Below are 17645 nucleotides of genomic sequence, written 5' to 3'. Positions count from 1 at the left end.
CCTGGTTTAGTACAACCCGCAATTCCCACCGCTGCAACATTCGAGTTGAAAGGACACATTCTTACTGCACTTAAAGGCGTACCATTTTCTGGGAAGGATCATGAGGATGCTTATAAGCACCTAGATGAGGTCAATGACATTGCAGACTATTTCAATGTCCCGAATGTCCCTAGAGAGACAGCGTTGTTAAGGATGCTTCCGGTTACTTTTAAGGGAGCAACAAAAGATTGGTTGAAAGCACTTCCACCCGGTTTAATTACTATTTGGGCACAGATGCGTGAGCAATTCATAGAACAATTCTGCCCACCATCAAAGATATTTAAACTCAAGAAGGCAATAGCCAACTTTGACAAAAAAACTGGTGAGTCGCTTTATAAGACATGGGAGCGCTATAAAGGGTTACTAAGAAACTGCCCTCAAAATGACCTTAACATACAACAAGAAGTGTCTATCTTTTATGACGGGTTCAATGTCATGACGAGGCAACTCCTTGATTCTGAAGGACCGCTCAAGAAGAAAAATCCGACTGAAATTAAGGAGTTAATTGAAGAGTTCTCAAAGCATTATCGTGAGTACCACAATCCAAGTCATGATGGAGTTAAAGGAATTGGGGGAGGAAATTCTGAAGACATGGCTGCTGTACTAGCCATGCTAAATACTATGGACCGGAGAACGACAAAGATGGACCAGTCAATTCATGCGATTAGAGTTGGATGTGAAAGGTGCAATGGTCCACACTTGACCACAGACTGCTACTTGGATGATAATGGAAATAAAAAGGTGCAAGTTTATTATTCAAGTGGAGATAAGTATGACGAAAATTGGAGGAAACCAATGAAGGAGTGGTTACCATATGATGAATATAAGAAGTAGAAAGAAGAAAAATATAGGCAGACTGACCGAGGCTTATACCAAAAAGAACAACCACCTCCTGAAATGAAAGTTGATCTTGAGTCTATGTTACATAGATTTATGGAGGCTTCCGAGAAAAGACACGATGACACCGATGCAATGATAAGGGAACATCAAAATCTCATGAGAGACCAGCAAGCTTTGCTAAGGAATCACCAAGCATCGACTCAAAATATCGAAAGCCAACTTGGACAACTAACCACTTTGGTAAATGAAAAATTATCTCCAAAAATTCCCGAGAAAAAGCCTCAATCGCATGTAATGGTAATAGAAACTGAAGAGGATACCATCTCTGAGTTCCTTGAAGCACTTGAAGTCGAACCACATCAATTCGGACAAAGCTCGAAGAAGTCACGACTCGAAGAAAAAAACGCTGCTGAAACACCGAACTCACGACGTGGGGATTCAAATCCCATGACGTGGGTAGGATCTGATCAGAAATTTTTTGATAATGTTCAAGCTCATCGTCCTCCTTTACCATTTCTGTATCGAGCTCATATTCAACCACTGGAGCAGGAACACTTGGAGTTTATGAAGCAAGTGAAGGGTATTTCAATAAATACCCCTTTTACTGAAGCGTTGTCTAAGGTTCCTAAATAAGCCAATTTTTTACAAGACTTAATCGATACTCGCCAGCAGCTAGAGAAGAATTCCAAGGTAATTCTTAATGAGGAGAGTTCTAAAGTGATTATGGGAGAGCTACCAAAGAAGATGGGAGATCCTGGACGCCTCACTCTTCCATGTGAGTTTTGGGAATAATTTGAAGACTTATGCTTTAGCTAATTCTAGAGCTAGCATAAATCTAATGTCTTTTTCATTCTATCAAAAGCTAAATCTTCCGGATGTGAAGGCTACAAGAATGACAATTCACATGGCCAATCGTTCAGTGACGCATCCAAGGGGCATTGTAGAAGATATTTTGGTAAAAATTGGGAAATTTGTGTTTCCAATTGATTTTGTCGTTTTAGACATGAAGGAAGATGCAAATGTGCCCATAATTCTTGGTCGCCCTTTACTGAATACTGCTAGGGCCTTGGTAGACATTCGCGAGTCAAAACTTACTTTGAGAGTTGGAGATGATGAAGTTACCTTTGGAGTGAAAGATGGTTTTCAAGGTAATGATGTTCAAGGTGAAGTTTTCAATATAGATGAAGAGAATGAACTTGAAGAATTAGAAAAATTAATGGAAGAGGAGATTTGACAAGTCAAGCGCACTAAACCAAGAGCATCCATTCCACTTGTGTTTGAAGTGATTGCTAATAAAACTCCAACTTCTTGGGTGAGTGGGGAAAGAGAAGAATTGGTATCTAATGATGAGGAAGAAGTTACTTCTAATTTAAGGTATTCAACCATGGATAAGAAGGATATTCCCGTAGAGTTCGAAAATGAAGAAAAAGTGGAAAATAGACTTGTGGTAAATAAGGGAGTTAAAAGAAAGCTTGAAGAGAATGATGCAAGAGGTAAAAAAGAAAATTCTAAGAAGGCCTATATTAGACGAGTTCAAGCTTACAAAAAAAGGTGGAAGGTGTTGGATTAGGTGTCTAAGCCCATAACTATTATTGGTATGTATTCGACCCGAGAGTAGCATGGTCCATTTGGGTTGCATATCATCAGGACAATTTGTTAGGATGGATTTTTGAGAGAAGGTTATTTATGGTTTATTAATATATTATAAGTTATAATATATTAATATGAAATCGTATGTTTTAATTAGTATTGATCAAGAATTAATTTGGAATTAATTTAGTGGTCAAAAGATACTAATTAAATCTATGGGGACTAATTATGATAATTAGTTATATTTATATGTGTTGGGCTTATGATCCATGTTGGACCAAGTTTATGTATGGATACATAAAGAGTTGGGCCATATGAACCATGGATCATAAAATCCATGGGTATGGATTTGGGTTATATCCATGACCCTAGAAATCCCACATATAAATGAATACTTCATTGCCCAAAATCGCAACTTGTATCTTCTTGGAGTTCATGGTGGTTTTTGTGTGCATGGAATTCTCTCTCAAGTTCATCCTTGTCCATGATGTGTTATGATTCCACTTGAGGCTTCCACACTATTGGGGCTAAGCTCTTTGAGGCCAAATACACCAAGACTTCAAGTTACATCAAAAGGTATGTTATGCTAACTAGTATCTTATATGGTTTATGTTAACTGCATGCTAGTTGTAAGATTAATACCTTGGAAACCATTTGCATGTATAATTAGTGAAAACATAGATCCAAGGTATTTAGGGTTGTATGTGAACCATAGGATGTTGTAGTATACTAAAACCCAACAGTGGTATCAGAGTCTAGGCTTGTTTTCTTGTTATACTTGCAAAAATGGCTGAAAAATCGAATTTTGTTGCTGTCTGAACAGCAGACTCGCCGAGTCCATGGAGGTACTCGACGAGTCCAAGGCTAAATGCATCCAACTCGTCTAGTTGGTTCATGCACTCGACGAGTTGGAACCCCAGACAGCATATATTCGACTGTTTTGGCTGGAATTGGACTAAGAACATTACCCTAAGCTGTTTTTGACCTTATAAACTTGTTTTTGATGTGTTAATGTTCATGCTAATCCAATTTCAAAGATAATTGTCAATAGATTCATGTTTTGTGTTAGTTTAAAAGTTATGCTAGTTACATGAAAAAGTTTGATGTGAATTATCTTTGTTCATATGAGTTGCTTAGATTAATAGGAAAAATTAATTGATTATGTGTCTTTAATCCATTTTAATCTAAGAGTTGATTCTAAAATGTGTTTGTGTAACTTGTCCTCAAGTTACATGAAAGGTCACATTTAAGTTTCTTAAAACTCATAAAGTTGGCAAAGGTTACAAAATGAAGAGTCTTGTCCTCATGAAATGGTTTTATGACTCCATAACTTGTCCTCAAGTTATGGAGGTTCAAGAGTCACTTCATTAAATAATAAAAATGTGTAACCTTAATTAGTTCCATAAGTTACAAAAGAAGAAGAGTTACATTCGTTAATAGTTTAAAGTCTTCCATAACTTGTCCTCAAGTTATGGAACTTGAAGAGTTTTAATTAAAACTACTTTAAACACATAAGTTATGGAATTAAATGGTTTTGAATATTTTCAAAACTTGCCCTCAAGTTTTGGAATTTGTAAAGTTTCCCCCCATGAATACTTTAGTTCCAAGTTAAACCCTTAGAATTTTAATAGTTTAAAATTCAACCCTTATACTATTATACTATTATAGGTTTAATATTTATATATATGTATAAGAGTAAAAGTCAATCTTACCGTTAGTAGGCCTCATTCACGAAGCCGGTCTATAAGGGGGGTATAAGGTTACTGCCTATAAAATGGCAGTTTAATGGGTGTCCACTCTCACCCACCGCTTCCTTGACTGGTGGAGGGTCGTTAGCCGAACGGGTTTGACAGGACTATAATTCTCCCTTCATTAAAAGTATTAATGATATATACTAAGTAACTAAACACTTATAAATTCCCAATCTTAGTTACTTAGGAAAATGTGAATTTGGTGCTAACCCTTGAGATTTACACTTCGTACCTTACCAAGTCGTTAGTGGAGCGTGTGTGGTTAACCGACACACTAACTTGGACTAGTAAGGATGGCAAAGGGTGACTTAATGATTATCATAGATCGGTGGAGCGTGTGTGGTTAACCGGCACATTGATTAGGTGATAATATTAAGGGTACCAAGTGAATTTGCATGGTTATTCACACCTTGTTTTGTGATCCTCGGCATCCCAGTCACAAAATTTGAGAGGGCACACTCGAGATTGAAACATGCCATTGAACAGTTCAATGAATCTCAAAAGATCTAGGAGTTTCAAATCCAATTAAAACCTAATAAAATATTTCGTTTTTCCATGGTGGAAATTGGTGAATCATCATTCGCCTACCTTCAAATATTTTATAGCTTGGATTACGGCATCCCTCTTCCAAGTTATAAAATATTGTGTTAGGTCCTAGCCTTAATATTTCATATTGGGTGTTATATTAATGACTTAAATCAACTAACTTGAATATCTCCCATTTGAGATGTCTGGTTCAAACAACTATGATCTGCCCAAATCATCCTTCACCCCCTCCAATTATTCTCCCTAACCCACAAGTTCAAGGTCACTCAAGCCCTATTGGCAAGCAAGGTCTATGTGTGATCACATCTTGGAGATGAAGTCACGTATTGACAAGTCGGGAGAGTTGGGTGTCAAAGTATTGAGAAAGTTGGATATGCAATCACTTTCTAAGTCACATAGTGAGTTCCTTTGGGACTACTATGTGACAGACCATGACTTGACCCTTAATGATCTTTCCTATTTGCTTGGTGTTGCTGAGTCAGCAATGATTTTGAGCACTGGTAAAAGCAAATTTGATTAGAAGATCGACTTCCCAAACCTTCTATTGCCAAAGGAAGCGGCATTGGTTGCGAAGCTGCCAAATTTACCTGAAAGGTCATTAGGATGGTAAAGTCAATAAGTTTGACTCTACTTCAGGAAAAGTCCATTGTCTAACTCTATTAAGTTCCTATTTGGAGATTCTTATTACATGATGAGACTAGGTCACATGTTGATGTTGAAAAGAATCAAAGAAAAGAGAGGAAGCTTAAAGGAAGTATATGTTGATTCTGATCGCGAAGATGGATTTCGATCGCATGGTTCGGTGATCAAAATTTTGAGTTGTTGCTTGAGAGTTATGATATATTGCTTAAGAATAGATAACAACAAGGTTTTCATATGGATTGTAAGGATAAGTTTTCCGTAAAGTTTTAAAAGAAAAGAAAAAAAATTAATTTTATTTATTTTAAATATCCTTACAATGGCATCTGTGAAAAATTATTGTTTATATGGTTCCATTGATAGCAATATTGGAAAAATGGATTTGATTCTTTCGTTTGTGGAAGTGTCATAATTTACCAAATAAGGAAAGATTCTCATCACCCAAGTTTCAGTTGGATAGAAACTTGGAATCATGCGACTTGTATTGTATGATGGATGAGAATTTTCATCTTTGGGAAATTAAGACTAATTCATTGTTCACATGTATATGTGAGTCAAGTGAAAGGATTAGGGGATCGGGTACACTTGAGTGTGCACTGGTCAGGTCCATCACAAAGAATGATGAGACTATTCGTCATGATTTACTAAAGCTTAGTAAATATGGTTATACTTACAAGTTTAAGTATAATTCTGAAACATTGGAAAAGTATCAATGTTAGGCAGAACGAATAAGAAGAATCAAATAAGGCAGGAAGATAAAAGTTTCTCCAATCTGAAAAGATGGGAGAGTACTTGAGTATCTTGTTTTATGATTATCTTAGTGATTATGAAACCATATCACAATTGATTCTCTAAGGACATCTTAGTGCATTTGTTTGGCTAAGAAGAGAAATTGTGGATTGTTGAAATAGTTACAATCAAAAAGATGAATCATACTTCGTTCCATAACAAGTCTTAGAGTCATACTCCAAGATTGTAACTCGAGTGACATATCTTAAGGAAGGTTTGTAACATTTGTCAAGTGTAAGAGTAAAATGTGTCTCTACTCTTGTACATTTGAAATTGGTAAGTTGTGATGTTTTGGGTTAAACAGAGACCAACTAAGGCCGATTATGTGAAGTGTTAGTCTTGATAAGAATCCGCACTGACCCTTGATAAGAGATGGTTCTTGACAAGAGAGTCTTATATGTCAAGAGGACAGTGGGAGTCTTAAAGCTCTTGAAAGTTCCAAGAACTAATCAAGAATAAAAACCTGAATTTCTTCACTAGCACACGACTTGAGGTTTATAACCTATCGTGTTGACATTTCTATGCCTATTCCAATTAAAGTTGGCTTTGCATAGGAGTTCTGAGAGTTCTCAATTGGTTGCATAACAACTTGGAAGCAATGGCAGGCCCTTGTGCTGCCAGTTGGCACGAAGTTAATATTGCACAAGTTCAATCCATATGAGTTTGGATTTGTCACTAACCTTGTCTTGTGATTATGGTTTTGACAAATTCATATGGATAGGAACTCATTCACCATAAAATCTAAGTGTCATAAGGTTTCTCTCCGATTCATGAAAATGATGGTGAGGAAACGCTTTCACTAAGTAGATTTTAAGTAGATAGCAATTGTGTTATTTGCATTCTCAAAGTCGTTAGTGGAGCGTGTGTGGTTAACCAGCACACTAACATGGACTTGTGAGAAGTGGAAAAGGTCTAAACAATTGAGACTATGATTACGGCATCCCTTTTCATAGTTCTAAAATTGTTTAGACACACATATGAGCTATCTAAGGAAAGGTGTATGAATTTGATAAATTCTTATCAAAACATCTCGTATCAGAAAACTGAACTTTGTTAAGAAAGTCAATAAAGTATTGATTTCTAGAAGTCCAGCTGATTTCTGATTACATGTCAAAGCTAGTGGGAGCATAAGTGTTGTGCTGATAATTATCATGTTAGTGGGAGCATGATTATTATGTTCAGTATTGCAAGTTAGCAATGTTAATTATAGAAAACAAAAGTTTCAATTCGTGAAGTTGCAGGGGTTAAAAGGTTGTTTTGCTATAATTAAGGGAGAGGAAATTATACTTCATTTCAATTCTAAAAACTTAGATTGAGATTTTAATCATATTTAGTCAAATATATATATGAATTTTATGTTGGAATGGTTCGACTTAAGGAAATTCTATATATTGCGTTTTTAAAATTCGATTATGATTACGGCATCCCTCTTCATAGTCAAATTTTGAAAAACATGACAAATAAAAAAATATTGTAGCAAAAGACTGGTCTAGTATCATGTCTTTATGTGAGACATCATGAATCGTGTCCCATATGCTTCGGATATAGGATTGATTGCATATGTTATAATATTCATCCGTTCTAAATTTTCTAAATGCTCAGGGCATTAAGAGGGGAAAAGTCTAGAATTGGATATGACTAAAATGATTAAGCAGTTGTCGAGGACAATCTGAGGTTTACCAAAGATTTCTTGCTCAGGGACAGTTGGAAGTATAGTGTTAATTTTTGGAGAGGACCATATTGACATTTTCTGAAAAGAGGCAACTCTTGTTTAGAAGTGATAGTCAAAATGAGAATATGAAAATATTCCAAAGGTAGAAGTTGTTCATTAAATCTGTGTAAGATTAGGAAACTTAATGCAAGAAGGTTGTTCAAAGCAATGTACTTTGAATTTGAGACTTCGTTTCCATGGAATTCTCTCCATTGGAATACTCTGTAATGACTGTTGGCAAGTCTTTGTGACTTTGTGCATAATCATTACAAGAAGATCGATGCATGTAAGTTTAGAATCTAACAAATTTTAGTAAATGGTAGGAATTTGGAGTTCTTACATTTACGATAAGAATTTGGGATTGTGAAATGAGCATCATTGGAATCAGGTTCAATTGGTTTGTTTCACAAAGTAAGGACCATAGACAAACATAGTGTGCATGCTTGGAGCATGGCATGACTATTGTTTTGATTCAAGTATAAAGTTGATTATTTGAAACATTATACAATGAATAATGAGTAATCAATATGGTGTTTAAATAAAAGGTGTTTTATTTACTCTCACAGGTGCTTGGGACCATAGCGTGATTAGTATTATTCTTGTGTTTCACTTTGCATGTTTTGACTTCCAGAATAGCTAGGTTATTCTTCCCGAATGACTAAGTTATTCAAACCATCCACAGTCGATAATACGTTGGAAGTAGGTATTAAGGCAAGACTGTCATGAATCGGGTTTGTAGATGTCCAAGGTAGTGGACATAGTAAGAGTTACTACAACATTCATGAGTACTCCTGGAATAGGGATTCGAGTATTGGATTCAATCCACGCTCATTTGAATCACTTCATGGATTTTATCACGAGTGATCATGAGACGATAATATCTTATATTCTTAAAACCTAAAGATATGACTTGTTGCCTATGAGTTGGTTATACATTGATTGCACGTAAACGTATTTGGTAACTCGATGTTATAAAACGTGCCTTTGTGTATGATTCAACAAGTAGTAGAACAAGCATATGAGTCGAAGTTTATCCATTCCTTTTACCCTTGGAGGGATAAAAGCGATATCTGTGGGCCCCTCGATGATTTAGTGATGACAAACGTAAGTGCTCGGCCGGGCCTAGACTGATTTGATTTGTTCAATTAGTCAGTCATCATAAATCGGAAATTGGGAAACAACAAATGGACAGAGAGAATGATTATAATCCATGTCTCAGTCCATATGATATCTAGAATGGAGGAATATATGATCCCTTATCTAATGGACATGTCATTGATTTGTTCAGAGTTCGACAGCAGCTTTTAAGAGATACGATTGCTAGTCGGGATCTTGGAGTCATACTTGAATAATAGTTTTAGACTTATCCAAGTGGGAGACTGTTGGATTAGGTGTCTAAGCCCATAACTATTATTGGTATGTATTCGACCCGAGAGTAGCATGGTCCATTTGGGTTGCATATCATCAGGACAATTTGTTAGGATGGATTTTTGAGAGAAGGTTATTTATGGTTTATTAATATATTATAAGTTATAATATATTAATATGAAATCGTATGTATTAATTAGTATTGATCAAGAATTAATTTGGAATTAATTTAGTGGTCAAAAGAGACTAATTAAATCTATGGGGACTAATTATGATAATTAGTTATATATATATATATATATATATATATATATATATATATATATATATGTGTTGGGCTTATGATCCATGTTGGACCAAGTTTATGTATGGATACATAAAGAGTTGGGCCACATGAACCATGGATCATAAAATCCATGGGTATGGATTTGGGTTATATCCATGACCCTAGAAATCCCACATATAAATGAATACTTCATTGCCCAAAATCGCAACTTGTATCTTCTTGGAGTTCATGGTGGTTTTTGTGTGCATGGAATTCTCTCTCAAGTTCATCCTTGTCCATGATGTGTTATGATTCCACTTGAAGCTTCCACACTATTGGGGCTAAGCTCTTTGAGGCCAAATACACCAAGACTTCAAGTTACATCAAAAGGTATGTTATGCTAACTAGTATCTTATATGGCTTATGTTAAATGCATGCTAGTTGTAAGATTAATACCTTGGAAACCATTTGCATGTATAATTAGTGAAAACATAGATCCAAGGTATTTAGGGTTGTATGTGCACCATAGGATGTTGTAGTATACTAAAACCCAACAGAAGGAGCAAAAGATACAAGTGGTGATGGACACTCCGACAAATTTAACGTGAAACGGCACGGAGTCCGGCTCATGACTCCAACAAAAAGAAGCGCTTCTTGAGAGGCAACCCGAGTCTGGTTTGCGATTCCTTTTCGTTTGTTCATTTAGTTTAGTTTTTGCATTTCTAGTTTATTTTTAGGATAATGATCATCTAAATCATCTTAACGTTAGAAAAGGAAGAAATCTAGTGTGGGGATTCATAAATATTGTTTGAAAAAAAATTTAGGAACATAGTTAAATGGCTAAAAAATATTGGATTTTTATCGACACCAAGTCGTGTCCCAACAGCCACCTCGTGGTAAGTTCACATAGCCCGATTATTCTAAGCCTAGCAGACAAGTTGTAACACATGTTCTAGGTATTATTTAAATTATCTAAGTTTTAGGGTTTTGTGCTTGGACTCGGCGAGTTAGGGAGCTCCAACTCGTCGAGTAGAAGTTATTATGAGGACGCGGTACATCAGATCTACTCGATGAGTAGGAAGGCACGACACGACGAGTAGGCACTGTAAAGAGACACCCTAGTTTTCAGGGGTTTGTACCCTATTTAAAGAACTTATGGCTCATTTGCAGCCTATTCCATCGTTCCTACAACCAGAGAAACCCTATTTTGAGCCTTGCACCTTCTTGAGAGAGAAAGAGAGTTTTTTAGAGTGATTTTTAGTGTGATTGTGAAGATTTTGGAGCTTAAAGAAGAAGGAGCAAAGAGGGAGGCAGTAGATCTGACATCTACTCTGTATTGGCGACCATATTGAGGTATAAAGTCACTAACTTGACCTTTAGTTGCTTAGATCTCTTTCTTGGAAGCAAATCGTCACTTTTGGTGCCAAAAAGGGTGTCATACTCGGATTTGGACTTGTCACAAGGATAAGGTTCCAGATGTGGACATCTTTAGGTCCTCCATGGCATAAAGTTGCTCACTTTATCCCAACTTAGGCCCTTTCCAAGCACTAAAACCTTGTAGGAACCTTAGTTTTGGTGTTTTAGCCTTGTGAGGCCTTGCATGCACGTAAAGGTTTCAACTTTACGTGGTAACTACACTAGGAGAAGTTGGATATGAAGTTTGGGACCTTGGATCCCACTGGAAAGGACTGAACACAAAAAGGGCTGAAGGAACTCGTCAAGTCCCTTAGTCGACTCGACGAGCCGGGTAGGGTTTACCCGTTCTCGAGATTCTGAATGAGTGCAGTGAAGGATTAGAGTTTTGGCCTGCGTGAACTTGTGATCTTTTGGACATTTGATGAACTCGACGAGTCACTTAGGTGACTTGGCAAGTTGACTCGGGATTCAGGGGAATGGACTCGAAAGGAACTCGACGAGTTGATGGATGCACTCGATGAGTTGAGGTCACCATTGACTGTTGACTTTGACTTTGACTAGGGTTGACCAGGGTTGACTTTGAGGGAATTTATGGTATTTCGGGATTGTGACAAGTTAATCACATGATGATTATAGGCAGTTGAGTTGGAGCAGTGTGTGGGATTTATCTGATCTTATCTTGTCAGTTTAGCATTCGAGATGTGAGTCTCCTCACCATACCAATGGGTCTAAGGCACCAAGGCCGGCCCATTTTGTGACATGTGGTATACTCGTTATGGTAGAGATATGTGGTATGATAGTTAGTTATGCTTGGTGTTATGCTGGCTATATATGTGATACTTGTAGGGAAGATCATGGGGGAAGCTCATGGCACTTGGATGTAAGACCATGTGGGGGAGCCCATGGCTTTTCAATTAAAGACCATGGGAGGAGCCCATGACACTTGGATGTAAGACCATGTGGGGGAGCCCATGGATTTCCAGCTAAAGACCATGGGAGGAGCCCATGGCACTTAGGTGTAATACCATGTGGGGGAGCACATGGCATCCTGGAGTAAGACCTTGGGAGGAGCCCACGACATCCTTATATGATTGTATGCATGGCTTATATGGTATACGTAGATTTTATAGCTAATATGATATGTGTTTATGTGGATTGTGGGTGGGGTATGCTCTGGGGAACTCACTAAGCATTAGCTTACAGTTTGTGGATTTGTTTCAGGTACATCTGAGCCTAAGGGCAAGGGCAAGGTCTGAAGGCGCGACATGCACTCTCTCTCAGGCGTATTTATGGGACACTTTGATGATTTGAAATAATAATGTTATTGTTATGGATTTGAAAACAATTGTATTTGAGATTTTATGGTTAATGGAAAGTGTTTTGACTAATGAAAAATGAAAATTTTCTTTTGAAAATTGGGTCGTTACACAAGCCCACAAAGTGGCCATGAACCCACGACGTGGACTTTAAAAAGTCACTGGGGGGGACCAGTATAGGATAATTCACTTTTGACCATCCCCATTTGTTAACTCACGCACAGACGAAGAACGAGCAAATCCCACACTCGATTTTTTGCATTCTACTTCCACGATTTCTACTTTATTTGTTTCCTATCTGCATTTGGTAAGTGTTACATTCAATAATCTTTTTACTTTCCCTTCATTTTATGCATTTAGTGGTTAGGGTTTTTCTTATAGATGAAATACCCAAAATTGAGTCGTTTGATTGATAATTTTCCACTTCATGTGTTACACAAAGCCTTAGATTGAAAGAATTAACAAATCCCAAGGGCAAAATTTGGTTAGTTTTGACCTTCCTTGGACCGACCAGAATTCACGACTCGAATCGAGCCCACGACGTGGACTTGAAAACCACGACGTGGATTCTGGGTAACAGACTGATGTTTTGCTTTGTTATGTAATCTCTTTGTGGTTTGGTTTGTTTTGTCTGTTATTGGTTATTTCAGGAAACAAAATAGGTCCTCAAAGGGCAATTCCTCAAGCACAAGACCCTATGGATTTGTCAAGTATCCACCCGCTCTACCGGTTTCCTCAAAACCTCTCTCGTTCTATGCTAAATAGTTATAAGAATCGGTTGGGGTGGTTGTACAACCGCGAGTTCGCAATGCTCCTATTATGGATTGGGCATGGTTACACGAGGTAGGGATGGTGGTGGAGTTGGAAAGGTTTTTGGTCGAATTTATTTGTGGGAGATGGATTTTCGTTCACATGCAACGGTTGGAGGAATCTCTTTGCTATTCAAGAACCCGTTTATCGGGAGTTATCAGTCGAGTTTTTATCTACCGTAAATTTTGAGGATAAGTCCACCGATCCCAACTACAATCGGGCACTTGCTTTTCGTTTAGTGGGAGTGTACCGTGAATGTAGCCTTAGGGAGTTTTCATGGTGCATGGGAATTTACACCGAGGATGAAACACAATCACCATATTTTGTGCTATTTTTACAAGGGTGTGTTCGAGATTTCACCTCGGGGGTTATTGATGTCGAGTTTTGGAGAACGATTTCTAATCATGGGTATAATTCTCGTGATGCAAGCAAAGGAGAAATCCGTAATCCCATTTACCGTTTTTTGCATCGCCTAATCACTTTCTCAATCAATCATAAGAATCACGGGGATAAGGTGCCTATTTAGAATTTGTTTCATTTGTGAAGCATAATTACACCCGACATTTTTTGTGACATCCCTTATATGCTTGCACGGTTCATGGGGAGGAAGGCGGCTAATTCTAGACCCGGTAGTCCCAACTTGCCCGATCCTATGGTATCTTGAGTCCTAATTTTATTAGGAACCTCACGCGCTTTTCGTATAATGAATTAACTATCCAAGTTTTGAGTGTAATACGGGTCGTGGTGAATAAGGGAAGAGGATTTATTATACCTTCGGAAGTCGTTGAGCAACCAGTGGATGAACAAGGGGAACAACCTAGGCAACGAGGGAGGTGCAATGTCAGAGCTCGTGGAGAGAGAGGCCAACCGCAACAACGACCTCAACAATTTAAGGGTGGGATACCGACCAATCCATTTTAAAGTTGGGTTGGTTTATATTTGGATAATCTTCGTGGAGGTGTCAACTACAACACCCAAGTGGTCGACGCTTTATGTACACATATGAATATGGAGCGACCTCCCACAATACCACCTCATTGCCCGTATATTCCAACGTGGGAAGAGTTATGGACGAGACAAGCAGACGGAGCAGGAACTAGTGGAGCTCAAGGCGATGATGATGATTATTAGTTTTTATTATTAAGTTTTTATTTGGTTTTTGAAGTTTGCTTGTTTGTTTTTATGTTTAAAACTTGTAACCAAATGATGGATGGGTATTTTCTTTTCTTCTCTATAACTTGTTTTGTTGCAGATTTCATGAGTTTTTGTGAGCGGAAAGTTAAGAGTTAGAGATACGGGTTTTCGAGAGAAGCCGTGTTATTTAGAGTTATGATTCGAGACCCACTGTCTTTGATAAGTGTGAGGTTATATTCATTAGAGAAACAAGTGAACAATGAGTGAAGAGTTACGAAGTCTAAAAGTTATTTAATCAAGTTGCATCTAACTTGATTCACAGCTTGTGTAAATGGTGGACATCAACTCCACGTCGTGAATTCAGTATAAACCACGATTTCAGAAAAGGTTATTACTTGATACCACGTCGTGTACTCACACACCATGACGTGGAGTGCAGAAGTTAGAATACTCTTTTTCTCTACACCATGGAATGTGGCGTATGCTTTCCGACATTGGTCTATTATGATTTGAAGATTTTCTACACTACATTTGTTGAAGACTCAACTCTCGAATTCATATTTTTGCCGGAACGTATTACATATCATATATCGTTAAAGATCCAAGTTCCATATTTGAAGAAGTCCAAGTTCAAGCTGTTCAAGTCATCCGCCCGCTCTACAGTTTTCCTCAAAACCTCTCTCGTTCTATGCTAAATATTTATAAGAATCGGTTGGGGTGGTTGTACAACCACGAGTTCGTAATTGATCCTATTGTGGATTGGGCATGGTTACTCGAGGTAGGGATGGTGGTGGAGTTGGAAAGGTTTTTGGTCGAAATTATTTGTGGGAGATTGATTTTCGTTCACATACAACGGTTGGAGGAATCTTTTTGCTATTCAAGAACCTGTTTATCGGGAGTTATCGATTGAGTTATTCTCTACCGTAAATTTTGAGGATAAGACCAACGATCCCAACTACAATCGGGCACTTGCTTTTCGTTTAGTGGGAGTGTACCGTGAATGTTGCCTTAGGGAGTTTGCATGGCGCATGGGACTTTACACCGAGGATGAAACACAATCACCATATTTTGTGCTATTTTTACAAGGGTGTGTTCGAGATTTCACCTCGGGGGTTATTGATGTCGAGTTTTGGAGAACGATTTCTAATCATGGGTATAATTCTCGTGATGCAAGCGAAGGACAAATCCGGAATCCCATTTACCGTTTTTTGCATCGCCTAATCACTTTCTCAATCAATCATAAGAATCACGAGGATAAGGTGCCTATTCAGAATGAATTAATTCTAGACATGGTAGTCCCATTACGGGTGGGCACTTAGTCACCCGACTTGCCCGGTCCTATGGTATCTTGAGTCCTAATTTTATTAGGAACCACACGCGCTTTCCAGACAATGAATTAACTATCCAAGTTTTCTGTGTAATGCGGGTCGTGGTGAATATGGGAAGAGGACTTATTATACCTTCGGAAGACGTTGAGAAACCAGTGGATGAACAAGGGGAACAACCTAGGCAACAAGGGAGGCGCAATGTTAGAGCTCGTGGAGAGAGAGGACAACCGCAACAATGACCTCAACAATTTGAGGGTGGGATACCGACCAATCCATTTTAAAGTCGGGTTGGTTTATATTTGGATAATCTTCGTGGAGGTGTCAACTACAACACCCAAGTGCTCGACGCTTTATGTACACATATGAATATGGAGCGACCTCCCACAATACAACCCCATTGCCCGTATATTCCAACATGGGAAGAGTTATGGACGAGACAAGCAGACGGAGCAGGAACCAGTTGAGCTCAAGGCGATGACGATGATTATTAGTTTTTATTTTTAAGTTTTTATTTGGTTTTTGAAGTTTGCTTGTTTGTTTTTATGTTTAAAACTTGTAACCAAATGATGGATGGGTATTTTCTTTTCTTCTATATAACTTGTTTTGTTGTAGATTTCATGAGTTTTCGTGAGCGGGAAGTTAAGAGTTAGAGATAGGAGTTTTCGAGAGAATCCGTGTTATTTAGAGTTATGATTCAAGACCCACTGTCTTTGATAAGTGTGGGGTTATATTCATTAGAGAAACAAGTGAAAAATGAGTGAAGAGTTACGAAGTCTAAAAGTTATTTAATCAAGTTTCATCTAACTTGATTCACAGCTTGCGTAAATGGTGGTGTCCAGTTTACACGACGTGGACATCAACTCCACGTCATGAATTCAGTATAAACCATGATTTCAGAACAGGTTATTACTCGATACCACGTCGTATACTCACACACCATGACGTGGAGTGAAGAAGTTAGAATACTCGTTTTCTCTACACCATTCAATGTGGCGTATGCTTTCCCACATTGGTGTATTATGCTTTGAAGATTTTCTACACTACATTTGTTGAAGACTCGACTCTCGAATTGATTTTTTTGTCGGCAGGTATTACATATCATATATCGCTAAAGATCCAAGTTCCATATTTGAAGAAGTCCAAGTTCAAGCTGTTCAAGTCATCCGCCCTTTTCAGAATTCGATCTCGCCACTACTATCCCAGGGGATTCTGTTCCTTTTCTACCTTTTACTGCTTTTAAATTACTTTATGCATACAATGAGGGCATTGTATGTAATAAGTGTGGGGTAGGGGGTCGAAAAAGTAAATTGCTAGAAAATTTTGAAAAATTTAGAAAAAGATTTAAAATATAATCTAAAAATTGAATCTAGTATTAGTTTAAACTTAAGTTGCTAGTGTTGCGTGGGATGATCCGATGAGAGCTCAAATGTTTAACTGAGCCAACATATGTTATAGTATATGTGTGGCTTCCCAAGTCTTAGTGAAAAGTCATGGGATATGAAAGGTAATCTGGTAGTTTTTATGGCATAATATGTTTTGCAGCCTAAACCTGAAATCTATCCTGGAGAGCTTATGTAGTCATTGCACTTAGACTAATATCTCTAACCAATAAAGGTTGAAGTTAAGCTCCCTTGCTTAACTATGTAGCATTTGAGCGAAAAACGTGAGGAATTGAAAAAAAAAAGCGAGAAATTACCAAAAAGTTGAAGAATTTTGGAGCTATCAAGTACGAAGATCAAAAGATCAAAATTCTAAAGAATCAAAAGTTGAAGATACCAAAAATAAATAAATAAAAAGATGGTGAATTCAAAGAAATCAAAGATCAATTATATCAAAGAAGTGAAGAATTCAAACAGCTCTATATTGGTATCAAAAGTTGTAATTTCTAGATTATGTATGCTTTGGTAGCTTAACCAAAAATACCTTGAGGTTAAGAAAGAATTTTGAGGATTGATTCGGATGGTTGCAGAAATGAGTGTCATATAAGCTAAGGGGTGAAGGTTAATATGGATTGTGAGTATTTAGGATTGGGAAGTTATTACGAGATTTAGACACAAATATGCGCATTGCGGTCTTGGTATAATAGCTGAGTTCAAAATGGAT

General features: G+C 37.6%; 1 non-coding gene across 1 annotated transcript; it reads right to left on the bottom strand.

Moving 5' to 3' along the window:
• Window positions 1–321: 321 nt before the first annotated feature.
• Window positions 322–428, bottom strand: LOC145151751 (small nucleolar RNA R71). The gene has a single exon (XR_013732307.1). It is a non-coding gene; the product is annotated as a small nucleolar RNA R71 (small nucleolar RNA).
• Window positions 429–17645: the final 17217 nt, after the last annotated feature.

This window comes from Lactuca virosa, chromosome 1, assembly GCF_052849685.1.
Source record: "Lactuca virosa cultivar CGN04683 chromosome 1, Lactuca_virosa_CGN04683_v6, whole genome shotgun sequence".
Taxonomy (NCBI): Eukaryota; Viridiplantae; Streptophyta; class Magnoliopsida; order Asterales; family Asteraceae; genus Lactuca; species Lactuca virosa.
The sequence above is the reverse complement of the archived record's forward strand: the minus strand, read 5'-3'. Positions and strand labels throughout refer to the sequence as shown.